This window comes from Desmodus rotundus, chromosome 2 (assembly GCF_022682495.2).
Source record: "Desmodus rotundus isolate HL8 chromosome 2, HLdesRot8A.1, whole genome shotgun sequence".
NCBI lineage: Eukaryota > Metazoa > Chordata > Mammalia > Chiroptera > Phyllostomidae > Desmodus > Desmodus rotundus.
This window is the reverse complement of record NC_071388.1, coordinates 169664666-169677350: the sequence shown is the minus strand read 5'-3', so window position 1 is coordinate 169677350 and position 12685 is coordinate 169664666.

Genomic DNA, 12685 nt, shown 5'->3' with positions numbered 1-12685 from the left:
TTTAACACACCCACAGATTGAATAGAGGCGCTCATCTTCAGGCAAATTTTAATACAAAGCCAGTCATGAGTAGTTGCTCCAGAAATAGCAGCAGTGTAAAAATATACAAGGCTGCAAGAGTTAGTAGTTGGAGAAATTTTGAAATGGAAATGTGGTTTTAGTGTAAATGCTAAAATCTCTGCTCTGACAGATGGACTCAGCAGCTTCAGAGTGGGCCCCCGCTCTCTCTGCCTCACTCTTGGCTGCCTTGTGTAGGCTCCAGCCCTTAAAGCCATAATGGATCCTGTGGAGGCAGAGAAAGAATGCATAACACCATATAACTATAAATGGTATGAGCCCAGCTCGTTAACATGTACTCTGAGATTCTTAACAACTAGCCATTCACCTGCAGTTAAAAAGAAAACAAACAAAAAAGAGACAAATAAAAAGTTGGGTAGGCTACAGTAGTAATGCCAAATGAAATTTTTTTCTGTAGCTCTGTACATATATTACATCTTCAAGTGCACTTTCTCTCTCTAGCTTTCTATTTTAATCTGTAGTGCCTTCATTCTGGATAAATACTAGTCCTTGAAAACAGCGGGGTGTGTGTGCTGCTAATGCTGTACCAGAATGACACTGTAGCTTATAGTTAACAGTTTAGGCACAGGAGTGATTGTATCTGTATGTTTCGGGGGGGGAAGAATTATAATATAGATTATATAGAGAATTGGTTTGAGTTTCAGAGCAATATAAACCTCATTTCATATTTTCAATCACATTTACAATCTATAATAATCTTACTACTTGACATTTATGATAACTAAAATTGTATCTATTCAGTATGAAAATAATTTGTTGATAGGTAGAAAGGCACAACCAAAATAAAACAAAACGGGAATTGTTGGCATCTTTGTAGACTAAATAATTGGTGTGTAGACAGAATTTCTCTCTTTATAAAATATTTGTCTACCATTAAGTAGACATTATCCATGATATGAAGACAAGTTTTAGGGGGGAAAATTAGCTGCTCTCTGATATAAATGTTTAATAGTACTTTATTTAATCTTCTTTCACTTTTACTATTTTAATGAATGATGGTGTAACATGGTCAGAGCAGGTACGTAGAATGTGGCACAAAAGTAATGGGTGCAGATAATAGGTAAACATTAGTCATATTAATACCTTGAGCAAAGGCAGAGGTCCCCCAGTGCCCCAGGCTCCCAAACAGAAGTGTGCTGAAGGCGTGCAGTGAGAGGACGTGTGTTCTGGTGACATACTCAGAGCTCTTTTTCTCTCTCTGCCACAGGGTGTTCATATATGCATATAGGGCCTTCGCGAGGACCATATTACCAGTAGGGAGAGAAGGAGACTGCTTAGGTACCAGAAAATATGCATGTGGACCCTAACTGCTTAGGATAGCTGTCTGTGAAACACCAGGTACCTAGCATCTGGAGAATTGGATGCATGTGAAAAGGTGAGTTCAACTGGAAGTCTAATGCGAAGATAAGTCAGAAGCCTCTTGCACCAGTTAGTTTATTGTCCAGGCGACCCAGAGTCAATTTCAGACAGACTGACAAACTGACCTGAGCAGTCAATTTGAACAGCTTAAGCAATGACATCTTTACCCCTCATGATTCTATCTACTGATTTAAATTAAAAAAAAATTCCTTGAACCACCCCCAATGTTATCCACTTTATGGTTCTTTATATTCATGATTATTTTACTATATTACTATAAAAATCTAAACTAACAAGCAAAACAGAGACCGACTCATAGGCAGACAGCAGGCTGACAGCTCTGGGGAAGGGGTGTTGGGGGTGGAAGGATGATCAAAAAAGAAAAAGAACTAATGGACACGGGCAACAGTGTGGTGATTGTGGGGTGAGGGGGAGTGGGTAGAAGTGGAAGGTAGTATGGGGGGATAAATGGTAATGGAGAAAAACCAACAAAAAAAGAGTAAAAAAATGTGAACACTTTAAGTTAATTAATTCACTTATTAAATGGACTCATTTATTTTATTTCATTACAACTATTTTGTTCCAATGATACAATAAATAGTAACACAATAAACAAAACTTAATATCATATGAAGATATTTTAAGGAATATTTTCAACATTCAGGTTGTGTGTGGAAAGCAACCAATCTAGAACATATGTTGTGGTAATTCTCCCCAATGTGTGTGATTATAGAGTTTTGAAAATGTTGTACAATAACTTGCACTCATTAATTTATGCAGCAAACAATTTTGGCATAGTGTTAGCGCTGCAGGCAGATGAAACAGATGAACAAGCAAAATTTTTACTGACTGCAAAGACAATAAGCCTCAGGGGACTATAAAGGAGAGACTATAACTAATAAGTATTTACACAGAGTGCCTTTATGACTATAGTTAGTGCATCTGTCCTCTAGGTCATCAGTGCTGGAAGATTCCCCAGAAAAGGATTTATAATTTGTAAAGATTAAAAAAAAGTATATAAAATTACATTTTGCGCATCTCTTTCTGTTCAGTTTGATTTTTTCCTCTTTTTGTAATGATACCAAAATTTCAGTAGTAGAATGGAATAGTAAGTTCCAGAGAAACAAAACTATTACATCAAAATAATGCTACTTTCAGTTTTTTTAAAAGATTTTATTTATTTATTTTTAGACAGAGGGGAAGGGATAGAGAAAGAGAGGGAGAGAAACATTAATGTGTGGTTGCCTCTCACACCCCCCCACTGGGGGCCTGGCCCACAACCTAGGCACGTGCCCTGACTGGGAATCGAACCAATGACCCTTTGGTTAGCAGGCAGCACTCAATCTGCTGAGCCATACCAGCCAGGGCTACTTTCATTTTTTTCATTTGTCCTCACCAGAAGCACATATGGAATTAATAAGCAGAGTAGAAAATTCATAGTTAAATAAGAGTATGTGTGCTTTGAAATTTGAGGACATTATATTTCTAAAAATAAACTTCTAATAATTTAAGTAAATAATAACAAGTGTATTAAATTGATTTGAAATATTTTGTTGTATTTTGACAATAACATGAAATTAGTTATGCTTAAAACTAAATATCCAAATAATTGAAAAAATTAGGCAACTAATTGGATAACCGATAGTTTATGAGAGAACTTATTAATAGAATGGCCATATAGTCAAAATTTCTCTTCATGAAAAAGGTTTTTTAAGGAGTCAGTTGTTTAAACAGTGCATATCTAAGATGCACAGGGATACTGGCTTCCATAGTTTAAGAGTATTTTTCTTGTAATTACTACATAAGCTAATTTTGTGACTTTAAGCAATAAGAACTATAATTTACAAATTGTTAGTTTCTCTATAGCAATAACAAAATAAGTGAAAAATGTTTTAAAATAAATGAATTAAACTGCAACTTGTGTAATAGAAATTTTAGTAAAAAAATCTAATCATTCAATCATATTTAAAAGTGACAACTAAGACACATACACTAACATTTAAATTTTTAATTTCTCTGTTAAAATTGATGTCTCTAGTAAATGAATCTTTTTTGGAAAAAAAGGCAAAAGTAATATTTGCAGTGGAATAAGATAAAGGTACTAATAGCTTCTCCTTGTCCATATCCACTAACACACTGGTGAGATACCAAATATCAACTGACTAGATTTAAGGTTTTGTTATTCCCGTTATTTTCTTATGCTCAGAAAATCATTACATTCAATTATATATCTGCTTAACTATGTATTTGTAATACATTTATACCAAAAGTGTTAAAATATTTTTACTCTTTTTTAATAAAATTTATTTCTATGTCTTCTTTGGAAAAATGCCTACTTGAGTGTTTTGCCCATTTTTTAAATCAGGTTAATTGTATTTTTTTGGTTATTGAGTTACATAAGTTCCTTAAATATTTTGTTTTTTTAACTCTTGACCAGATATATGGTTTTCAAATATTTTCTCCAATTCAATAGATTGCTGTTTTATTTTGTTGATTGCTTCCTTTTCTGTGCAGAAGCTTTTTGGTTTTAAGTAGTCCCACTTGTGTGTTTTGCTGTTGCTATTGCTTTTGGTGCCATATCCAAAAAAGTCAATGCAAGACCAATATCAAGGAACATTTTCCATGTCACTTTCTAGAAGTTTTATGGTTTCAGCTCTCGTCTCTGTTTTTATTCCATATTGAATTAATTTTTGTGACATTTTAACAATATTAATTCTTTTAATTCATGAACACAGGATATCTTTCCATTTATTTCAGGGTTATTTTTCAATTTATTTTATAACTGTCATAGTTTTCAGTGTACATACCTTTTACTTCCTTAGTTAAATTTATGTGTTTTAAATTGTTTTTCATACTACTGTAAATAAGACTGTTTTCTTTATTTCTTTTTCAAATAGTTTGTTGTTAGGGTATAGAATGCAAATGATTATTTATTTTTGATGTAATCTTCTATTTATAGGATTATAGAACCAATTTAACTTCTTTCTTCCTGATTAGAATGTCATTATTTATTCACTTCCTCACTTATTTTCCTTAATTTCTCGGGTGAGGACTTTCAGTGCTGTCAGTACATTGGATAGAAACTGAGACAAGTGAGCACTCTTGTTTGTTCATGATTCTTAGGGGGAACGTTTTCTAATTTTCACTATTTAGTATGATATTAACTGTGAGGCAGGATTATCTGCATGCTTACTTCCCTAAAATAAGTCAGGAAAAGGTAAAATAGGAAAAAATATAGATGGGAAAACATAAAATAGTGTTTGGGTGGTAAAATTAACCCAAATTTCATCAAATGCTCCACTAAAAATGTTTTAAATACTTCAAAGTAGATTTTCAAACTGGATTAACAAGTAAGAAAAGATTATGTTTCTCTACAAATAATATAGGAACACCTTGCTAATTCTAATCATAAGATCTGGAGTAACTATATTATTATCAGACAATAAGCTACAGAAATAAATATTAAAATATATTAATTGAGATATTTTGTAGTAATTAATGTCAAATTATCAGAAAGACCTAACAATCACAAATCTGTTTCCCCTACTATTAGAATGTAAGATTACTTGAAGGAAATCTGACAGAACTAAAAGAAATAATAAGTAAATGTTCAATATGAGTTAAGGAACTCATCACTCCACTCTGAGTTATTGAAAGGCCAAAAATTCTGTAACTGTATAAAACATATAAATGACATTACCAATTACCTTGAATTTGTTGATATTATAGAGTATAAATATTTATATCATCCTTATAAACCAGTAACAATAACAGTATAAAAGACATTCTTTCACCAAAGCAGAATACCATGGGAAGAAAAAACACCAGGCCATAAAGCTAATATCAAAAAAAAATTAGATGAAATCATACAAAGTTTGTTCTCTGATTATAATGTGTTAAATTAGAAAACAATGAGAAAAGAGATTTTTTGGAAGATTCACAAATACTGTTCAACTAAACAGTTTATTTTTAATTAAAAGATGCATCAAAAAAGAAAAAGACTTAAGATACTTTGAAAGGAGCTATGTTGAAATACAGCATACTAACATATGTGGGATTTTATAGTTTAAATACTTCTACTAGGAATAATTAGAGTATAAAAGCAATAATTTGGGGTCACAATTTGAAATAATAAAAAACAAAGAGTGTTATACTTAAATAATAAGAAAAAACAAATAATAAGAACAGAAAATACTGAAATGGAAAATAGACAAATAATAAAAAATTAAATAAATCAAAACCCAGAGTTTTGAACATTGAATGACTGACAAATTTCTAGCCAGGTTTATCAAGAAACACAGAGAAAAAAAATTGTCAATATCATGAATAACAAGCAAGAATTAATTACAGACCCCATGGACATTAAAAATATCACACAAGTATACTCTTAATAAGTGTATAGCACTAAATATGAAAACTTCATTTTCATATTTATCAAAAGAAACACATTTCTAGAAAGACACACTTGACCAAATTAAAACAAAGTAAAATGGAAAACTTGGATTAGAACTCTTCTCATCTCATTTTAGGAGGTCAGGTTACCTGATACCAGAAATAGACTAAAATACAATGAAGTAAACCACAGACCCATGTTATTCACGAAGTATGTGTGAAAGTCCTTAATAAAATATTACTAAGCAGAATCTGGTAATAATATATTAATTATAGTACATAAAGACCACAGCAGAGTTATCTCAGCAATGTGTGTTGATTTATTATTTGGAATTAATCATGGTAATTGAAGAAATTAACAGTATAGTGGAGATAGCATATGATTTAGTATATTATATGTGAGGTTATATGCATGTATATATAACTCTTTACTTTCTTAAGATTTTCCTTTTGATTTTGATCATCTACAAAATATTTTGTTGATTTATTTTTCTAAATGGAATTGATCTTGACATATATTATAAGTAGTTTATATTAGGATCTGGTCACAAAAGAACATTCTAATATTATATTCAAATATATATTTTTATTGATTGTCAACAATGGCTTCAATACTACAAACAATTGTTTTCAACTTAAATACATATTCATTTTGGGATCACACATAAAGTGTTTTTAGCTTTCGATATAGCAATGTGCTCAAAAGGTATACTGAATGATGAGTTATATGCAAACTTTTCACACACACAAAATCATAGGGGTTAAATTTTGATTTTTAACATTTCAAACATAAGCATATAAACATATCTGTATTTTGCTACTATCATATTTAAAGAAAATAAAACCTTTAAGATTTAATATTTTGAGCAGCCAAAAAATATCCATTGAATTGCAAAAAAACAAGACAGCATCTTTAAAGTAAATCTGGCAGTCTTTAAGTAAGACTGACATAATGACACAATGAACCTACAATTGAGATAAAGAAAACGTCCGTGTGTAAAATCAATGATCCATGCTCAGACAGAATATGTAATTCAATTATTCCTCCCCATAATATATACTCTTCAGTGGAGTACTAGGAAATATTGTTTGAAATGGGAGACTTGTGGGCACCCTTAAAATACAGTTTTGCTACTGTAGAAATTTACATTTAGGACTTCTGTCCTCCCCACCAGTCCCTGCCTGTCTCTTCCTTAACCTTCAAAGATAACACATCTATGAAAATTCAGGATATTTGGTGGTTGTTGTTGAAGTTATTTTTGTTGTTGTTTTTACCTCCACCTTTATGGGACTTTTTATATGTCAGGGAAGTCAAGAAGGGTAAATAAAACAGTTAAATAAGTCTGAAAATTGTACATTATAAGAGACAACAATGATAATCAAGAAGATAAATAAATAGAAATAAATAGAGGAAAGGGTTAGGTGATAAGAGATTGAATTGTCTAAAACTGTGCCCCTTACAGAACTGAGAAGCAGTACATAGGAAAAGGAAAATAATTTAAGAAGTATGTGCCAGACTTAGAGGGGAGAAGGCTTTTATGAAATGACTCCTGTTTCTTCTACCAACTCAGGTAAATATTTCAATTGCTTTCTATATCCATAGTTATATATTTCTTTTTCTATGCTTAAGGAGTATTTTTTAAGTGACTCAGTCTAGAAACTTGCTTTTAATTGGCAGTCATTTTGCCCATTTTTTCTGCAAATTATGAGAAGAATACAGAAAGTCAAATGCAGAGAGGATAAATAATTCATCTAAGATCACTCTGCTAGTGAAGAACAGAGCTGGGGCTACAGGAGAAGCTTCCTACCCCCTTGTTTTGATTTCTCAATATTTGATAAAACTACTCTAAAACCACAAATAACAACAGACTGCTCAAAAACTGCCTTCTTTTCTCTCCAAACTCTGCATTAGAGAAAAAATTGTTCAAGTTGGTTTCCAGGAATAATTTCGGCAAATTAACACTCAATTGTCGTTGATCAGTATATGTCAGGATTTCCACATTTCTATTTCCTGTTAGTGAACTGCCTCATAGGCTACTGACCACTTTGGGCAGTTAGGTAGAGTTCCAAACCTAGCACACTTTGCCGGTTTTTGTGAATTTCTGAGACTGTCTGATTTATCTCATCAAGAAAAGATTTTGAATTAAAAAAATTCTCCAATGGAAATCACTTTTGTAATATCACACATCCCTCAAATTAATGATGTTGAAACTGAATATATCCCCTTTTCTCTGAAACCTGAATTTATTTTTGTATTTCTAGTGACCTAGGTTAGGATCTTGGGATTTACCTCTGACCAGTCCTTCACACTTAATATCCAAACAATCTCCAAAGCTTACTTCATAAATGCCTATTTAATCAGTCACGTATCTCTAGCAACAATTTTTAAACCCTAGCCCAAGCAGTGATTATTCCTTGTTTAGATTGCTGCCCAAAATAAAAATATAAAAGACCAACCAGACACAAACAGATGTAAAAATCTAAAAACAAAACTTCACTGGTCAAGTGTTTTCATACTTCAAACCATTCTCTACCCAATTATCAACATTTTGTTTCCAAAACAAAAATCCAGTTATGACATTCTCCTGCTTAAAAATCTTCCATGATTCCCATGGCTTAAGATAAAGTTCAAATCCCTAACTATGGCTCTCACACTTCTCCCAGATCTGGCCACTGACTACTGCAACACAGCATCACTCCTCACCTGCACATACTGCCTATAATTCACTTCCTCCTAACCTTCTAAAAGAGTTATATATATTTTAGATATACAAAAGATATATAATTTATATATTTGATACTATATTTTATAAGAGTATATGGTTTTATTTTTCCTATCATATCAAGTCCCAGTTAAATTCTTTACCTATGGCATCCTTTTATATCTTAAACTTTCCCATCATAAGACTTATAATGATTTATTCTATTTTTTCTGTGTATTTTTGTATCCTCACACCATCCCCTTCTAACAGCTCCTAAAATTAGAGAGGGCAGAGATCATTTCTACCCAGTTCACTCTTCTGACTCCCAGTACATAGGTTCTTGGCCAATAGTTGCTCACTCGTTGACTGTTTGAATGACTGAATTCCAAATTAAACATACCATTTAAAAGTAAACTTTTATTTATTTAATAAGTGAAGAACAATTTATATCTAATACCTCTTCTTCCCCTTTGTTCTCTTATAAAATCACCATTCCCAGTGCTTGCAAATGATAAGTAAGTGCTTGCACCCACACACACTCCCTAAGTTCCGTGGACAAAACTAGGATTATCTACCCTAAATTTGGCTGAGTTCCCAGATCATTAGCCAGATATCTACAGCTGCAGCACACTCTCTGGAAGAGATGTGCTCTAAAAATTTAATTTCTTTCAGTTGACTCAGTTCACGTTGATTTCTATTCTAATTTTAAAAACACTTTAGTTTTCCAGTTATTTGCAATGGCCATTGACTTCTAATATCTTGCCACCTTTGCTTAGCCTATAAAAACACTCATACAAACATCTCACTGTGTAACTGTTTTCATGGTTGTCAATATTTAAAAACACTGCTTTATGAAGTATATGTATTTAAATAATCCTACTGGTAAGATAACAGTGGTCCCTTTCATGATTGTTACTTCAATTATTAAAAACCAATTAGTCTTAAAATAGAGTATAATTCATTTACTACTGTATGGTTTCTGACAAATTGTCATGAGAAGTCTGGCTGTCCAAGGTTCTGAGTTCAGTTTGTTTAGAAAAGATCAAATATTTATATGAATTGTGGAGATCTGTTTTCTGACTTTGTAGCTTCAATAGACATCTAAAAAGAAAACAGCTGCAGTAAAACTTGTATTTGTACTGTGCTTTAAAATTTGCAGATTAATTTCTTTCATAGATGCATTATTAGCAATAGTATCAAGTAAGCAAGAATTTCACTACTAGTTTATAAATATGTTAATTAATATGGAAAAAGAATAAATAGTGTACTTTAATACTATTCATAGGTTAAATACTAGATATACTCAAGGTTTTTATACACATAATTTCTTTCCAGTGGTTTCTCTACTGTAAAAAGCTACCTCTCTAACATGAAGACATTCCTATATATTCAGCATTTATTAATGAATGTGACAGACAATATTCTTATTCATAAGGACTTACATGCAGGTAAGAAGGATCATAAATAAGCAATGATATTTTTAAAAAGATAATTCCAAACAGGTAAGAGACAGAAAAACAAAAAATATCAAATATGAAAATGTTTGAAGAGAGATTAAGTCATGGTAATCAAGGGAAACCCCATGGTAATCATGGAATTCTGTGTCTAGGGTATTTTTACCTGAACAAAGAATTCCAAACATAGTTGCTGAGAAAGGAGCTGACTTTAGCAGCCTAAAGAAAGCCGAGTTGTTTAGTGTGCAAGAAACAAGGTGTCAGGCGATGGGGCAAATATAGAGACAACAGAAAAATAACAGGGCACAAAAGATATAATAAGGAGATTGAATTTTATTAATGTGCATTGTGAAGCTAGTAAAAGGTTCTAGTTGAGGGAATTATGTGATTTGATTTATAATTTAAAAGAGAATTATTCTACTATTGTATATAAAATGGATTTCAGTAGGGGTAAAATTAGAAGCAAAGTGATGAGCTATTGTATTTGATCAGAAAAGATAAGGTAACAAGGCTAGAGTGACAGAGTTAAGATAAAAACAAATTGAAGTTGAAATATTAAAATAGATTTTGAAGGTAGAATTGAGACGTAGTAACTTAATGAATGTGGAATGTGAGGTAAATAGAAGAATAAAAGCTAAGAAAAAAAATTTTAGCTCTCAAGACAATGGGTTTGATGTTTTATTTTTACTGAGATGTGATCAACTAGGTGAAGAGAATTTTTGAATTCAGTGTGAGAACCAATAATATTATTTTGCATGTGTTATGCTTGAAGTTTATTAGAAATCAAACTGAAGATATCCAATTAGCAAAAATTTGGAACTCGAAATAGAGTTCTGGACAAGGTTTAAATATTGGTGAACCAATTGCACACTCAGGTACATATATGAGGTTGTCCAGAAGGTATCCAGCATTATAATATAAAAAATATAGAGACATTTATTGAAGAAGATACAAGATACATGAAACATTGGACACAGGACAATGACACCCTAGTCTCCTTCAAAGTAGGCACCTTGGGACCTCACACAGTTCTCCCAATCATCATCAGCTGCCCCATTGTATTTTCCTGAATCTCATTGATGGTCTGAAGTCACTTCTGTTTAAAAGATGATTATAGTTTAGGCAAAAGCCAGAAGTTTCAGGGCACCAAATCTGGGCTGTAGGATGGCTTAGTCACCTGGGTGGTTTGATGTTCCACCAAAAAACTCTGCACGAGAGGTAGTGCATGTGTGGGTGCCTTGTCATGATGAAGCTGCCAATCACCAATTGCCCATAGATGTGGCCTTCTGAATCATCTGAATAGATTCTGAGGAGGAATGTTCAAGCTTAATGCAAAGTTTGATGCAGATTTGTTGCTCTACTTGCTCAGTCATTTTGAATGTGACAGCCACACAATACACATGCTCACTCAGTGGCATGTACCCTTCCACTGACAAATACAGTGAAATTGTCATTGTTCACATGTGTGCATTCCAGTTCACTCTCCTTGGCTGCCAGGTTATATCGATGTCATCCAAACTATACTCATTACATTAACAGCAACTGGACTTTCCTGGACAGACCTCATATACACACACATACACAGCATACATAAGAAGAACAGACTGAATTGCTGAGGTAGAGTGATTGATGGATAAGAAGAAGTTTGAAGGGAGCGAAAGCCCTGGAACACTACAATATATAGAGATCAGAGTAGAAGAAGCTGATTCACAAAAGGTGACTTTAAAAAGCAGACAGTGACATCATCAGAGTGTGAGATCACAAAAACTTCTTTATATCAATAGAAAGGGAGAGAAGGAGGCAAAGGAAAATATGTGACATATTTTTAAAAGAATTTTGTAGCTATTGACAGCTAATTATTATGGTTACATTAATTACACCAGTTATTTATACTATGATTATACTACATTAATACTATACTATACTATATATAAATATATAATCATATATGAAATTATATATAATTATATTGTATATAATTATATACAAATACTATAATTATTTATATTACATTATATTATAAGTATATATCATATTATATATTGCATGTATCATATTATTTTATATAAACTATATATAATAATATAATATATATTATGTATTACTATATGATATAATTATACTATATTAATTAACTGTACAATAACTAGTCCAAATGCAAAGGCAGTTCTATAGAATTTTGGTCATTTATTTATGCATTAGGATAATATTTATTAAACCATATGTTAACCCTTTTTTGATTACACATAATATGGCCACTCATTGTAAAAGCCTATATTTACATAGAAAATAAAAGTTAATTAACACATATTTACAATAAAACAGAGTAAATGCAATGATAAAATATGTAAATGAAATAAGTGAAGAGAATAAGGGAATACATTCATTCAAAGTGAGAAAAAAGTTAGGCAAATTGACTAAAAACACAACAATTTGTTCTTGCAAAATACTATGTTGTATGAAGTGAGTCAAAAACCAAAATTGCTAAGATTGGTATGGAGGGGTTTCATGGCAAGGGTTTTAAGTTTCATTTGTCAGTTAAGGGACATCAACATTTGAGGATTAGGAATAAACTTCATATTCTATTAGAGATAAACGAAACTTGTGATTACAAAAAGGAAAGAATGGAGGATATCTAAATAAAGGCACAAACACGTAGTGAGCATTATTTGCACTAATTCTGTTCAGAGAACAGCAAGG